At 46.4% G+C, this 16,335-nt stretch overlaps 1 long non-coding RNA gene across 1 annotated transcript; it reads right to left on the bottom strand.

Annotated features, from left to right (window-relative positions):
* Positions 1 to 6,668: 6,668 nt before the first annotated feature.
* LOC108935459 (uncharacterized) lies at positions 6,669 to 9,822 on the bottom strand. The gene is made up of 4 exons (XR_001966201.1): positions 9,699 to 9,822; positions 9,478 to 9,559; positions 8,037 to 8,213; positions 6,669 to 6,779 (listed from the first exon to the last, which is right to left on the bottom strand). It is a non-coding gene; the product is annotated as an uncharacterized LOC108935459 (long non-coding RNA).
* Between the last annotated feature and the right edge of the window lie 6,513 nt (positions 9,823 to 16,335).

The raw sequence follows: 16,335 nt of genomic DNA, 5'->3' as shown, positions 1-16,335 counted from the left end.
GGAGGAGGGAGCAAGCAGGGATTAGCGCAGCGTTGGCATAACAAAGCAGCGGTACCCCGTGACGCGAGAACTGTCCGGCCCATAGTCGTTAGTTGGGTGTCCTCACCTTGTTATGCAGGTGGAACACGAGAGCCCACCAAGGACAGGGGATTGAAAGGAGCTGTCAGAAATCGCAGCCAAGTGCCAATGGGGTGTCACTGGAGGAAGGTGTGAAGGGAATCACAGGAAATCGTGGTGGACAGGGGGACTCGGGGGAAGGGGGCTGAGTGGGGGGGGGGGGCTTGCTCTTCTTGCCCACTGTTTCTCCAGGTGCAGAAACCCCATCCAGGAGTTGTTCTAGCACCCTAGAACTGTGCGATCTATAGCACTGGAGGACATTTGCAGTTTAGGATATTCAGCATTAAAACATGTTGGAAAAGTGTTGTAATCAAGAGCATTTTCAGTTCTAGCACTTATATTTGCTGATCAAAGTTGCTTTATAGAAGCAGTACTTTGAGCGAAACTAGTAATGTGCCAATTATATAACAACTAGCCAGAAGAGTACATAGGTACAATAATTACTGAAAATCAGGATAGGGCAGTAAGTGAATGCAGCGAATTGGAGTAAATATGTCTCGACCCGGCCCTGGATAAGCGGAAGATGGATGGATGGATGGATGGATGGATGGATGGATGGATGTCGTAGAAAGAATCTGGATCGCTCAAAACGTTTCGCTTCTCTCGACGATAACACGTGCCCAAGCGAGCGCTTGATTGGCACGTGCTTCATATGTTTCATATTGATCAAAGCTGCTGTTTTCTTTTGGTAGTTGAGCACCGTGGGTCAGTGTGTCGAGACCATGCGGGGACAAGGTGCTCGTAAACAGCCCTCATTACGGCTGGGGCGACCGCTGGACAAATGTTAGTGACAACACCTCTGTAAACATGCACATCCTGCGAGGGTCAGCCAGAGGGTGGCCGACACCCAGGAAGGCTCAGTAATACCGCAGTCATGTCAACGGAAGTGTAAGCCTACACCCAGTTTTCCTAACAAGTACACCGTCCGGAGGCAGCCTGGCATCTCGAGACTCCAAGTATGCCCCCATGACTCGAAATACACACTTTATTTTCAGTATGTGTTCTTTAATTATTTTAGTGCTTGAATTTGAGAAGATTAGCTTCTCCCTTGGGGATGAGGAAAAGAGCCACCCAGTCAAACGTGGAATGCGACACTTCGCAAGGGGTCAGACGTTTCAGGTGTCACTCTGTCCTGGACCCGCAAACGCGTCCCCGCTTAAAAATGTCTGTGTCCGGCGGCACGGCGGCACAGCGAGTTGCGTGAGAGGACATGGGTTCGATCCCCACTCAGTCTGTATGGAGTTTCCATGTTCTCCCCGTGTCTGTGTGGGTTTTCGTCGGGTGCTCTGGTTTCCTCCCACAGTCCCAAGACATGCTGTTCACCCACAGTGTATGAGTGATAGAGAGAGTGTGTTCCACTGATGTATGGATGAGTGACCCACTGTAAGTAGTGTATCTAGCGGTGTAAGTCACCACAGTGAATAAGGTGTGGGGGTTGATAACACAACATAGAGTTCATTGGAAGTTGCTTTGGAGAAAAGCGTCTGCTAAACAAATAAATGTAAATGTCCTTCCAACGCCGCCCCAACACACCTTTCCGAAGTCTGGCATGGGGTAGCAGAGAGTGTTTAGCGATGCCCCCTGAAATCAAAAACATTTGTATTCCAAGTATTGGTTAAAATGAGGTGCCAGCTTTGTGTGTAACACATTGACTCCTTATCAGCAAAGCCTTTCTATGAGCTACATGGACTTTTTGCATATAGTAACTATGGCGTTATGAAATTATTTCTAAAAAGCCAGTAATATTTTCAGCTCTTGAGGATATACAAGAGATCCTAGCGTACACCGTTTTTAACATTTCCATGCTCACGTTTCCATTCTGCGTGTCGTTAACAGCATTTGCTGAACGATCTGGTTCTATGTACCTCGTATCCATGATCATCATTATCTTCTCTATGTCAGCGACGGGGTGCACCATGACAAATAAAGCGGAATAGCTCTTGGCGATTTGAAAACATGCACCGCAACAGTTTTCCAGTAAACTGGAAACACATTTCACAGAACTGAACTGCGAATTTAAATTTTTATTTATTTTTTTTTAATCCATGAATTATTTATTTCGGGTGTGACGGACGAGTGACAGTTGACAGTCTTCCAGAAGCGGGTTTGTGTGTTTGCAGATAAATATAAACATAGCGAGGGTGGCATTGATTATCCGAGACAATCTTTGGAGCAAGAGAAATACGAGCAGGGAAAAGATAAATGATATCCGGGGAGGTTTCATTTCAGAAAGGCCAAGTTGCCTTCTGCCGACATTTGTGCTTCCAGCCGTATTAAAGTTTAAAAGTAAGTTGTACAAATGACCTACAGGGCTCCGGGTTCCCAAATGCCAAGTCTAAAACGAACAACTCCGATATATCAACGGGAGAAACCCGAGTCTGGGGCTGTTACACGAGAGTGATCAGCAGCTGTATTTTTCTAGCGCCGACCGATGTTCCGTAAGAGTGAGCCGTGGTTTTGCATGACTCCCCCCTGGCAGCACGCAGGCATTTCGCAGCGAGGCTATTCCTGTGAGTGCGCTAAACACAACAGATTAGGCCGCACTGAAAACCGCCGGACTTCACGTCGGCCTGCTTATCCGATTAGAGCGAAGCTTCGACGCCTCCCGTTCGACACCTGCCGCGGACCGCGAGCACTTTGAAATCGCAGAAGCGTCGAAACACGCGGACGCGGCCCTCCGCGAACCCTCCCGGATTCCTTTGGAAAATCCTTCTGGCTTGTTTCGAATCCGGAACGGAAGGGATGTAATTTGGAGGCCTTAGCATCGCATGCGCTGAGGATCCGATACGCTCGAGCCGTCGGCCGGAGAGAGACAGAGGTCACAGCAGAGATTAAGGCTTCCAAAATACGAAGGCGGAAATATTGCCCCGACTTTACGTTTTGTACCGAGTATCAGTTCGGAACATTAAGAGAAGGATTGTTCTTCGAGAAGCCTCCTACGTAATTGTTTGGTAGTCGACCGTTTGTGATCTTGCTCTTATTAAAGACTGCAGAAGTGTCAGGTTTCTCGCAAATCTAATTCAGTATGGGCCTGCATTGTGCAGGAGAGTATCACAAACACTTGCTGGCTAGACCTTCTGGCCAGCGTCACGCGTTTCTGCAGAACGGGGACGTTCGGAAGCGCTCGATCCGCAGCGGATCTCCTCGTTCGTTCTGCCGTGCGGCGCTGCGACGTCAAACCCGCCTTGCTAAAACACGAGGTGCCACGAGCCACTCGGCTCCCGCCCTCTTACAAGCAGGCGAAGGCAGATCCTGCAGAGTAGGCACCTTCTCAGGGTTTTACCGCGTTAAACAGTAACATCTGCCCAACACTGGCTTCTGGCCGAACTGCCTGTGCCTCGTTCCAACCTTCCAATGAGAAGAGCTTTTAATGTTCTTGAAAGCTGTCACCTTTATTTCTTACATGCTGCTAAACAGAGCTTGTGTGACAAATAGAGTCGGATTATATTTGGACGTTCTTCGACGCACTCCGCGACAACCCTTTTTCCAAACCCCAGTGGACTTCCTGCCTTGTTTTACGTTTTAAGCAGTAACACGTTCCCGGCATCATCCTCCAAACGAACACCGTTTAAGGAATATTTTCATCACGGGGCCTGGCATTCTGAACTAATGCCTGCTTCCGTAAGCCGCGAGAGAAGCCGTTGCGCTAAACGGCCCAAGAAGGATCCCGGCGCTCTAGCATCGACGGACAAGCGACGTTTCCAAATGCTTCTTGTTCAGTCTTCTCGGTAGAGCAGGGTCTACCACTTGTCGGTGTTGTTAAATGTGCTTTTGAACCAAAACCATGGTAAGGAGTGATGTGGTTTAGATTATGCTCAAAAGTGCGCTCAGTCAATTCCATTCACATGTTATATGTCTTGCCATGACAAAAGGTGCTTTGAAAGTGTCACGTGGATACCCTGCATTTCTGACATTATCTATTTGCGCAAGTGATTTACTGGAGCACTTCATTCATTCCATTCCGAGCTGCTCCGCTCTGGTTACGGTTCAGCTGAACCGCTGCTCCGCTGTGCCGCCGTCCACAGGTTGCGGTTCATGGCACAGGAGCAAAATAGTGATGTTTTCGGTAAGACTGCCCTTTTTTCCATATCACACTGTACATGCGGGGCCTCAGCTGCTTCATACACACATTCTGGAATTAACCCATTGGCGGTATGTCTCACGTATGCCAGCCTTTTGTTGCCCGCCATACGTAATAATGTAATGCATATCTATGTATGTATTCGTGTGTCAACAGTGATTTTTATGGGCCTTAAGCTTATTCAGAATATCTTTTCTTGGCTTTGCATAGAGTTACTGAATGTAATTATTATCCAATGTTACTGTTGTTTATTACATTGAAAAATATTAAAATAACTTCAACGGTGAAGGATTTTGTACAAAGAAAATTATTTAAATAAACTTGTATAAGGAATTGCAGACACAGCTTGTATCAATACAACACCCAGTTGAATTCCAGTGACAAGGAAATGGTATGTCTTAAATACTATAGGCAGCAGCTTCTCATAACGGTATATTTGTCAACTCTGCTTGGTCAGTAACAGCCCCTAAGTATATATCTTATGGATACATTACCCATACTGATAGGGAAAGTACAGAATATTACGATAAAACAACAAAATAAATTATATGAAAGACAATAATTCCATATTTAGCACAGTACAGTACACAGAGTGAAGGACATTGTACCGAAATGACGTTGAACAGACGACATATGAGATGCAACTGTACTTAATATGAGTGGAGAAATTTAATTTTGACAGGGGTGCAAATATGTTTAATCGCTGTTGGAAGTCCTCTGGGTTATCCGTAAATGTAAATCTCAGTGCATAAAATTTAAATCCTCGGAGCTTGAACCCATTTAACCCTTTTGAACCTAACAAGTGGTCTCTGAGGTGGGGGTACAGCGGGTTGGACTGGGTCCTGCTCCCTAGTGGGTCTGGGGTTCGAGTCCTGCTGGGGGTGCCTTGCAATGGACTGGCATCCTGCCCTGGGTGTGTCCCCTCCCCCTCCAGTTTTACACCCTGTGTTGCTGGGTTAGGCTCCGGCTCCCCGCGACCCCGAATGAGACAAGCGGTTCAGATGATGTGTGTGTAGTGATGTCTGCTTCACACACTGTTCACTAAGATATCTTACAAAACTTTCCTTTTGAAGTACAGTTTTTCTTTTTCAGTCATCGCTCATCACATCTTTAAAAAATAACGTTTTACAGTTTTGCCTTTTTCGGTTGTCTTTCGGTCATCTTCAGTTTTGGTTAGTAATACGTGTTTTTTGGAGCGATTGTCTAACCTTAAAAGAAAGTGAAAAATTAGTGAACTTTGTGGCTAACATGATTTTACAGCAAGAGGCGGAAGGAAAAAGAGTTTTGGGAAACTTATAACCAGAGAAAAGGACAGCTTCTCCCCTGGAGATTACACATTGTAATAGGACATCTCAACCTTGACTGTATTTCTTTTGCCTCATCATAAAACATTTCAGCAGAGGGGGAAGAAATCTGATCAGGAAAGAAAAATCAGTCTGCCCTACTCACCCGCTGAAATGAAAAAAGTTTGCTGAAGATTGAACTCCATGAGACATGGTGTGCCATTAAATCAATCTAAGCTGCATCTACCTTCAGTATTAAGGGAACCATTGGTTTTAGCAAAGTCCCTTAGAGCAGTGCTCTTACACAATACACAGGTTCCTTGAGATGTGTTCCTGCAGTGACACCTTGTTTTTTCTCACAAATGAGAATACATACGATTTACACACAGACACACCCAGATACACATATGTGTATATAAATATATATACATATATGTGTGTGTGTGTGTGTGTGTGTGTGTGTATATACATATATCGACATCTACGTATATATATTTAAATATTTTTAGTGGCTTTTATTTTCCCACAAGGCCAAATTACATACCTTGTTTAACCTTTATTTTAGTGATAATTGACTGTAGCAAAGATACTGGTAAAGCCTTAATAATGTTAACTCTGTGCATGTACTGCATCATGCATGACCTTTAAAATAAGTTGCAACATCTTACTGTGGCTTCAATAAATATCTTCTAAAAGAAATTTACCTTGTATGAATATTTGGTATGTGTTTTCATTTTAAAATATTTAAAGGAAGAAAGCATTAATTACAGACATATACTGCAGTTAATCACCTTTTCCAGAATAATCTGATGGAGAAATTAAGTAAATGGCTGGCAAGCTGCACAGATAAGTAAATGCTAATATGTTTTAGACTGTAGGGGGAATTGATGGTATACCATCTGTTCTATGGTATACAGTATACTGTGTACTTACAATGTTAGCTTTAATCAAGACCTACTTGATCATTCCCTGTAATTACTTATCTTAAGAATTAGCTCTGAATTCAGATTTCCTTAAATACTTTCCAGTGTTCTTGTATTCATTCAAATGAAAGTCTAATTAATTTGCATTTCCAAACACTATGTGAATATTCATGTGCTAAAGCACACATTTTTTCCCATGATTAGAATAATGACAATTTATCAAATCCTGGATGCTTTTCAAAGTTATCCCCTTTATTTTGATGCCTTGTATAATCCCATATTGAAGCTACTCGATTTTTACTTAAAAGCACATTTTATTGCCATGAAAATGCCTCAGTTTCATTATTCCAGAAGATGCTGTAATTTCTTCAGAATCTGGAATTGAAAAAAGAACACAGTTCAACCACCTAATAATAATTTAAAACTCTACAGATGTTAGATATACTGCAGACCAAGTACTGTATGTTAACAATAAGTTTAAAAAGTGATGTGAACTAATTCGAAGTATAGGAGATCATATGAGTCCTTCTGGACGGTTGAAAATTAGAGAATGAAATTAGAGAATTCCATGAAATATCTGTCTGTTCAGTGAATCTGTCCAAACAAGCTTACTTTAGTGTCTGCCTTCCAGGAATACCTTCAGGTATAATAATGTCTAATGCGGTTTGATGAAACACTAAAGTGTTCCCATATCTTAAAACAGTAAAAAACCTAATTGCCACAGCATACCCTGATTTACTCTTGTCTTTTATGTGGTATTCATCTGTAGTCCACACTGTCGTTCTCTAAAGGGGTGGATGTTATGATCTGGTGTCAGAGAAATCAATCCTTATCAATCTGAAAGTTCACATTTTTATGTCTTTCAGGGGAGTCGCTTAAACCAAAGAAGACTTTTATGATCTTCTTTTTTTAACCCATCTGTCCCGGTATTGATTATCTTTTATTCCTTCCTCAGGCTACTGCGATGCCTGCAATAATGTACTAAGGTATAGTTAGCTGAATAATGCTAACCGCAGCTGGTAAATTTATGCCGGTCTTGCGGATTGAAAAGAACCACGTTCAGATACGCCAAGAAAGAAAAAAAAAAAAAAAAAAAAACGTGGGTACAAATATATTTGCTGACTTTCATTAAAACTTAAAAACCCACTAAACTGACCCTTAAACCCTAAAATTCGCGTACATATTTATTTAGTTTGTTTTTTTTGCTGTGCGTGGAGGTTGAAGTAATGTACCGTATTAGTGATCTGTGAGAGCTCAGTTCGCTGTATACGATATATTGCAGTAACATCTAATATAATGTTACCGTGGAGAAACAGGTCTTTGATTACTACTTTCTTCTGCATATATAGAAACTTTTGCTTCTGGAAAATGAAAGACACTGCCTAGTTTTACTTCTGAATATGCTACAGGGCCGTATTTGCATCAATTGAAATTCATGCTGTGTGTTCAATGGAAATGGATATTGTTAGAGAAGGAGAGCAAGGGCGACGCGCTTGTGATGAACCGGGTGCGAGGAGTAGCTGGAAGTCGTCCCCACCCTGTTGGCGGGATGTCTCGTATGCAAAAAGCTCTTCATTTGCGAGTGTGTGGCGGAGGTGGCGGGGGTAGGGATGGTTGTGTGTGCGGGGCAACCTGATTGTCGCTGCCGCGAGGAAGACGGAATCCAATCAGCCGGTGACAAGGTGAGGGACAACACAGCCCTGAGCGCTCCATCACAGCCTCCGCATCGGGGAATTTTGATAAGCGGAGGGTTAAAGACCGGTGTCTCAATGTCCCTCTGCCTCATACATCAAACAGGGCCGGCAGAAGCTGCGGAGACAGAAACATAAAGGGCAACGCGGAGGGCGCATCCCACACTCGATCCGACCTCAGAACCCGCGCCATCCCTTACATCCTGCATGCAAAGACTGCGTAGCCAAATTACGACGATGCTTCTAATGATGATCGCGTGAGAGCGTGCCCTCTCTTCCATCCACCACCGCATTGATTGCGCTTCATTTTTTAACATTTTGTGCCAGACAAACATTGAAGCGTTGTATATTAAGCCCAGGGATATAAAAAGGGCAACAGTAAACCTATGTTCTTGTGCTAACTGCCCACTAAGTGGGTGGGACACGGATGCCATGACCTCGTCACCCTTCCCACCAGTCTCCCTAACAGCTTTGGCCCCTGGGTCAGCTCAATTTCCCCTGTGCTGAGTGGTCATTATGGACCGCCGCTGTGATAAATGCTCAGGCTGCTCAGCTGCGTTGCCGGCGCCCGGCGCTAGGGAGGCCAAGCGCCCCCAAGACAGGCGGCCAGGAGACGGATAGGCTTTAGCCAGCATGCCCATGCAAGGCCGTTGCCTAGCAACGCCACCCAAGTCTTCTCTTTCACAAACCTGGGGGGGGGGATTTGATTAAAAAATAAAAACAAATCAAATCAGGATTTTCAAAAAGACCAGATCGCAGCCTCTGTTTGACACTTGGTGATCTGCCATGAGAACATAATTTACACTTTTGTCAAAAAATCATCAGACTTATTTACTTACTTCCATTCGATGGTGTTGGAATAAGTCCTCCGTGCGATTCGTTTAGGTTACGCCAAGGCTCCCCCTTCATACTAGAGACTGAATTGAACTATTTCAAAATATCCAAAATATGCAGCAAGAAAACTTCTCATTAAAGAATGAGATGATCCATCTCATTTGAATGGTGCTTTATGTAAATGGATTTACTTTGATAAAATTACAGTTTGATAAAGGCCAATGTGTTTTTACTGTTTGAACAAAGACCAGAATTATTGTGGCTGTTTTGGGTGAAACCAGGTAATAGACTGGGGAACAGGCACAAAGGTGTGCTCAGGAAGCAAATTCAGGGTTGGACTCCTCCGTTTCCATTTCCGTTTACATTTACTTATTTAGCGGACGCTTTTCTCCAAAGCGACTTCCAATGAACTCTATGTAGTGGTATCAGCCCGCACCCCTTATTCACCAAGGTGACTTACACTGCTAGATACACTACTTACAATGGGTCACTCATCCATACATCATACATCCATACTCTTTCAGCACCAGTTCCTGTGCTCATCTTACCTTAGGTCATATGTAGGGTCTTGGAGGACCTCAACCGTTCGTTGGCAGTCACAACCACGCTGTCAGGGTTGAGCAAAATTTTCTGTTGAACAAAACATTGCAGTCATAAAACACCATCAGGTGGGTGATACTCACCAAAATGTGCCTTTAATTTCTAAAAAAAAAAAAAAAACAGATGTCTTTAAATCTTTCAGCTGCGTTCGTTAAAAACGGTTACGAACTGTTCAATGCCAGGATAGTGAAAAGACCACCCAGACACGTCTAGTCGTAGCAGAAGCTGCGTGCTGCAAGAGGCCGGAAGCTGTATTCGCGTGCCTTCCGTGCAGCCTGTTATTGTTTACCCAGTGCCCAGCCTGAGAAAACAAAAAAAAAGAGCGACAGTCATTCACACACACACACATTGTGTAAACATCCCAACCCCTCCGCCGCAAATTTAAACACGCTAATTGCTTCATGTTTGCGGCAGATGCGCTTTCCTTTCAGCGCGCAGACACATTTCCAACTGCTGAAATAAGAAAGAAACGTAAACAGCAACGGCAGCATTTTTTCACATTATACAGAAGTACATCATAGTTGATGGATCTACCAAGCAGTTAAATCCTTCCGCCCGCCCCCTTTGCCCATCCTGCCCGGCAGGTGCCACCCATCTTCCCGCACGAGCGCTCCCTGGCGCTGGCAGCGCGCCCTCATCACACGTCAACGTGGCGAGCGAACTCGACAGGCCCCGCCGCTGCCGAGCGCACGGGATTGATCTGGTGCGGCGAGCTAAAGTAGCCCCACACCCCCGCAGCTGGTGTCCCTCGTTCTGGCGGGCTCGCGGGTCCGCCGATGGAGGCGCCCAGGAGCGTGGCACGCCGCCAGCCGCCCGTGAGTTCCCGCCAGCGTTTGTCGCTCTGTATGGCAACAAGCCCCGAAGTCAAGTGTAACAGGCAACATTTAGCGAGCCACTCCGCCTTTGCTTCACTCTGATCTTGCGCTCGAGTGCGGTAATTGAAATGAATACTTTGTGTTTCATTCTTGCCCATGGGCAGAGTCGGGGAGCGGAGGACACGGGGGGACGGCAGAGAGCGCACCGAGCTCGGAAGCGAATCCTCGTTACGCGACGGATTTTCGGGTCTCGTTCGGCCTGATGAGATGAACTTGACAGCGCGGGGTTCGCGCGCCGCAGTCCCAGCGCCGTGACCATCTCCAGCCTGCTGGGGGTGGGGCGCGGGGGGGGGGGAGGTGAGAGCGCGAGGAAGACACGACACTGATTGAACATGCTGCACACGTTGGCCCACATTATCATTCATAGTTTGTCTTTGCCATAATTCACATCCCCCTGCAAAATACTGACATATTAGTTAGGGCTTTTAATTAAAGCTGCACCACCTGCAGGTGAGAAAACACAGATGGAGGTGACGCGGTGCCCGCTGCCGCACACGAGAGCCATGAGCTTGGGAGGAGGGCAGAGGGAGCAGCGGAGGGGAGTGTGGCTGGCTGCGCTCACCCCGGCCCCCCGTTCAATCCGGCAGAATTCGCGATTCTATTTTTATATAACGTGTGGAGACATATGTATAGAAAAATTTCCCCATAAGGATGGTAAATCCTACCATTCTAAGGACTTTCCCGCCAAGTACAGTGCCTTTTATTATTATTCGGTCGGACAAAAAATAAAAGTCCAAACATTTTTTTCATATCTTTACTTTCAGAAATAGGAGGGGTGCGGTGGCGCAGTGGGTTGGACCGGGTCCTGCTCTCCGGTGGGTCTGGGGTTCGAGTCCCGCTTGGGGTGCCTTGCGATGGACTGGCGTCCCGTCCTGGGTGTGTCCCCTCCCCCTCCGGCCTTACTTACGCCCTGTGTTACCGGGTTAGGCTCCGGTTCTCCGCGACCCCGTATGAGACAAGCGGTTCAGAAAATGTGTGTGTGTGCTTTCATAAATTAAAAGTTTCATTGTTTCATTTCAATTCCCACCACAGAACCCTTTTAGTTTACGTTAAAAAGTCAAAATGCATTAACGAAATACATACGCTCAGATGTTCAAGAGCAGTCTACAGAAATGTAGTCCAAAATGCAGGTGTGTGTGTGACGGCCCTCCAAGATATGGAATTAACTCAATCAGTGCACACATTCTGTTTGATTTTAACAAGGCTTTCATTATTTCATATTCATGTCTTTTGAAACAATGCTTAACCATCAACTTTCCTGCACTCAGGGTATTACTCGATTCCTTTTTTTTTTTTTTATCGCATTGATTTTCTAGGAAGCAAATGAACCATTTAAAAAAGTAATTAATTTTACAGCAATTAAATCCGCCGCTTTCTCTTTGCCTCGCATAGTGTTGCTGATGACCAGGGACGACTCTTGGACTTTTGGTGTGCTTGCATCTTGCAAAGGCAAAGGGGTGAAACAGATTGCCTGTGAAATATTGCGGAGTCTGCCAGCTCGGCCTTGATGTATTGGGAATCGCTTTGTCACTAATTACCTTAAATTAACAGTAGAGTTTGGTGTGACAGTTCATGTAACTGTTTTTTTATCCGTTTCAGATGAATGGGTTCGGGGAGTTTCCGGAACAATGCTGTTGACAATCAGATTCTCAGCAAATGCGCTGTAATCAATTTTTACCCTCCTCTCCCTCTCTCTCTCTCTCTCTCTCTCTCTCTCTCCCTCTCTCTCGCTCTCTCTCTCTCTCTCTCTCTCTCTCTCTCTCTCTCTCTCTCTCCTGCGCTCCCTCCTCCCTCCATCTGCGGCACTGCAAAGAGGGCATAGATGGCACTGTACCAATTAAGATGTTCTGGGAAAGTGCAGATTCAGGCCAAATGACAGCAGATGCGTTTTAAGTTATAATTTGCTGATATCTCTTTTCATCAGCCGTTCCCCTGAACCGAGTTTGGCTGGGCCCATTAAGCATGCTGTTGTTGCACTTCAAAGATGTATGTTTACATCTCTGTGCGTGGGGGGTGTGCGCTCTATCGCTCAGATTCATTTAATTACTCTGCAAAGGAATTAAGCGTCAACCAGTGCGGTGTACAATCATTCGAGTGTACGCTACGGACAGTAAGCGACAAAAACACGGAACTCGTAGCTGTGATGTTGTGCTCAAGAACGATAAATTCTGCCGTTTTCTTCGGTATATTTATCCATTTACATTTATTCATTTAGCAGACGCTTTCGTCCAAAGCGACGTACATCTCAGCAAAAGTGCAATTTATGCATTGCATCAGGAGAAGGAGACATAGCTGCAGATATGTGACTCAAGTAAACCTAGTCTGTTACCTACCACCTGCTGCACCAAGGTTCCTCATTCAAGCAGGTGTTCGAAACACATTTACATTTAGCTGACACTTTTCTCTAAAGTGACTTATAATGTTAAGGTCACCATTATTACATGCTTATAATCACTTACCAATTTATACAGCTGGGTAATTTTAGGGTAAGTACATTGCTCAAGGGTACTACAGCTGGAGGTGGGATCAAACCCACAACCTTTGGGTCCAAAGGCAGTTGCTCAAAACACTACACTACCAGCTGCCACTGAAACTTAGGCTGAGTATCTTACTCTAGGGCACTTCAACAGGAGGGGGAGATTTGAATCCACAACCTTCTGGTCCAGCAGCAGCAGCTCTGACCGCTGTACGAGCAGCTACTTCAGTTACACACCCAAACCACTCAGCCCAAGCCAGAGCCTAACCCAGCAACACACAGGGCATAAGGCTAGAGGGGGAGGGGACACACCCAGGACAGGATGCCAGTCCATCACAAGGCACCCCTAGCAGGACTTGAACCCCAGACCCACTGGGCAGCAGGACCCCATCAAACCCACTGCATCACCACACACCTCTGCATAAAACAGAGGATAAACAAATCCTGATACCCTCTCACCATTTTTTAAAAAAAATATTCTAAGATACACAAACAAACAAGTACAATGCCGGCGTAGTGGCTGAATAAAGGTTGTAAAGGAATGTAACCAGAAGAGGCCTGGTTATGGCATAAGATCAGAAGTTTGTACAGATTTTTGTTGCTTTTTGATAAAGAAATATGCCTATGTTGAAGGCTCTTTAATTCCATTAAAAAGCTTTGACCATTTAAAAATGTTGTAGAAAATTATAGGTAGTGTTCCTTTAAACTGAATTGAACCAGTAGTTTCAAGTGACTGAACTAAGTAGGACCTGTGCTTCAGCAAGGGGTGCAGTGGTACAGCAGGTTGGACCGGGTCCTGCTCTTGGGTGAGTGTGGGGTTTGAGTCCCACTTGGGGTGCCTTGCAATGGATTGGCGTCCTGTCCTGGGTGTGTCCCCTCCAGCTCTTGCCCTGTGTTGCCAGGTTAGGCTCCGGCTCCCCGTAACCCCATAGGGGGCGGGTGGTCTCACATGATGCGTGCGCTTCAGTGTATTTTATTCAAGCTGTAACAAACCATTTTCATTGTCCTTTGCATAGATAGTAATGGTTTCTTAAACCTCGGGGCTCCTTTTGTACGTCTCGTAGGAAAACTCTTCGGCTGTACCAGTTATTCATTTAGCAGATGCCCTCCTCCAGAGCGCTGTGCCATTATTACTATTGTACAGTCAGTACAATTAACTAGTATGTAGCTGAGCCCTATGTCTGAGGCTTGGAGGTGACTCAATGCTAGATACACTACGCTAACTGCCTGCAGCCGTTTGCTCATTTATACATCAGAGCGATGCAACCCATACTCGCACACCGGGCGCAACTTAGAGTCACCCGTTCACCCGAAACACACATGTTTAGACTGCGGGAGGAAACCTCCGCGAACACGGCGAGAGGTCGAAAAGTCCACAGACCGAGGTCGATTAAAACACGCGTCCGAAAGCGCAGCCCGGGAGCTTTGCAGCGATTTCGCTACCTGCTGCGCCACTGTGTCGCCAGATACCTGGTTAAGAGGAGTGCTGACAGATTTAAATAAAGAACATATGAGGCTTGCAAGTGGTGGAGGAGCTTTAAATGTGCTAAAGTCTGGCCTGCGGTGACAGAAGAAGCGCAAGTATTGTGTTTTGAAGGTGGCTTCTTCGGGCTAACATGATTTGTAGCTGCACCCATTCATGACTGCCATTAAACATTAGAGCACAACTCTACGTGACTGTGTCCTGGATGTTTATGGTACATTAAAAATATGCACTACCCTCTGATGCCCTGATTTTATTTTATGCTGTCTGCCGATGTTTTGATACTGTAATTTGTGTTGCATTGCCTGTGCGCGAATCAACGTAAGAGCTGCGGCAACATGAATGAATCTGTCATCCGGAAAGTCGTGATTCTCTACTGGAATTCACAGGAGTTGCTATGCCTAGGAGGGAAACCAGCAATTAGGTAGCTGTCCGCAAAAGCGCCGAGAGGTCGAGAACGGCGCGACGCCTAGCTCGTAACGAAAACGCATAGGCTTCGAGCCATCGCAAGTCCGATCTTTTAACTCGACCGCTCGTGCGCAGGGCGACGAAAAGGACGTCCTCTACGCGAGCGCCTCAACTCTTAATGGAAGTTTCAGCTAAAACCCACTGAGCCGTAATTATAGGGTTGCATGCGGGACGGTGGTTAAAACACAATAATGAGGATGAGCAGCGCGAAGGCCTTGGCTTGTTTACAGCGTGCGATCATTTCGGGGCCGCGGCGTTATATTTCGACTATACTACATGACCGGGTTTTCTGTCAGCGTTTGATTCTTTGGAGGGTGTATTTGTCCTCCCTGACAGTCTCATTCAGGCTGGCACTATTTTTGCCCTCGGTCTGGGCGCTTTGTCTGCCGGTCGTCTCAGGGTCCTTCCTCCCTGGGCCCGACAGGAGCCGAGGAGCCACCCAATGTGCTCACACCCCCGGGCTGTGCGGTCTCTTCCAGGCAGCCCATAGACGTGTAAGTACATTATCCACAAGGCTGCTAAAGAGAGCTTAGGGAGGATTTGTGGGTCTCCGGAAAGGACCAAGAAAAATGTTTTCTAATAAATTATTCACAATCTCACAATCCCTTTTGGGCAGGGTGTTGTATCGCTCGCCCATTACAGCACCCTGCTTTCACACACACGCACACACACACACACACACACACACACACACACACACACTCTTTCTCTCTCTCTTCGCTCTTCTGCACCCAGCAGTGGGCCTCCCGGTTCTCCGGCAAGCTGCTGCAGATAATGGTAGCAATTAATAACTTGTCATAATCTGGCAGGAGGATGGAGAAGTTGCCTCTTTGGAGGGGGGCAGTTGCCAGCGGCAGCAGGGTCAGAACGCCGCTCCGCCAGGGGCGGCAGGGTGCAGGTGCAGGCCACATCTAAGCTCCGATCCTTAGAGTGTCGGTCTACTGCCAAGCGGCAGGCTGAGTCGCACCATACTGGTACATAGCTGAGGGCCGGCAGGTCCTCCGTCCAGGTGCACGGGGTCCACATCCGCACAGCCGGGCCATTGTGCCTCCCCCTCGCCGGGGCGCAAACTGCGTCACCCAGATGTGAGCTGGCTCACCTTTCGCCTGGACTCCGCCTGCGGGCTGTCCGCGGCTTCTCCGAGACCACGTGGCACATTTGCCTGTTACGTTTGCGCACGTTCTAACAGTCAGACCGAATCCTTCGCCCCAACGGCAGGGGACGTCTGCTTTTACCGACGAGTCATCGTTTCAGCTACGGGTCACCGTTCTGACATCACAGCCAAGCGTGAAATCCATCGTGTGTTTCTGCGCGTTTCGCTGTGTCAGGTGGTCGATATGCACCCGGAAGGGAAGCGGGCATGTTATTCGGCGATCTCGGTTACTCTCCCACCCATGATTCAGCCGAAGACGCGTGGCCACCCGTCAGCCCTGCGATGTCCTACCGCGCCCAGCACACATATGAACCCTTTCCGCCAAAATGAAGAGTCGCCCTTCCGTTCTGC

The sequence above is a fragment of the Scleropages formosus genome, chromosome 9, assembly GCF_900964775.1.
Source record: "Scleropages formosus chromosome 9, fSclFor1.1, whole genome shotgun sequence".
NCBI classification, from domain to species: domain Eukaryota; kingdom Metazoa; phylum Chordata; class Actinopteri; order Osteoglossiformes; family Osteoglossidae; genus Scleropages; species Scleropages formosus.
This window is presented reverse-complemented; position numbering and strand designations above follow the sequence as displayed.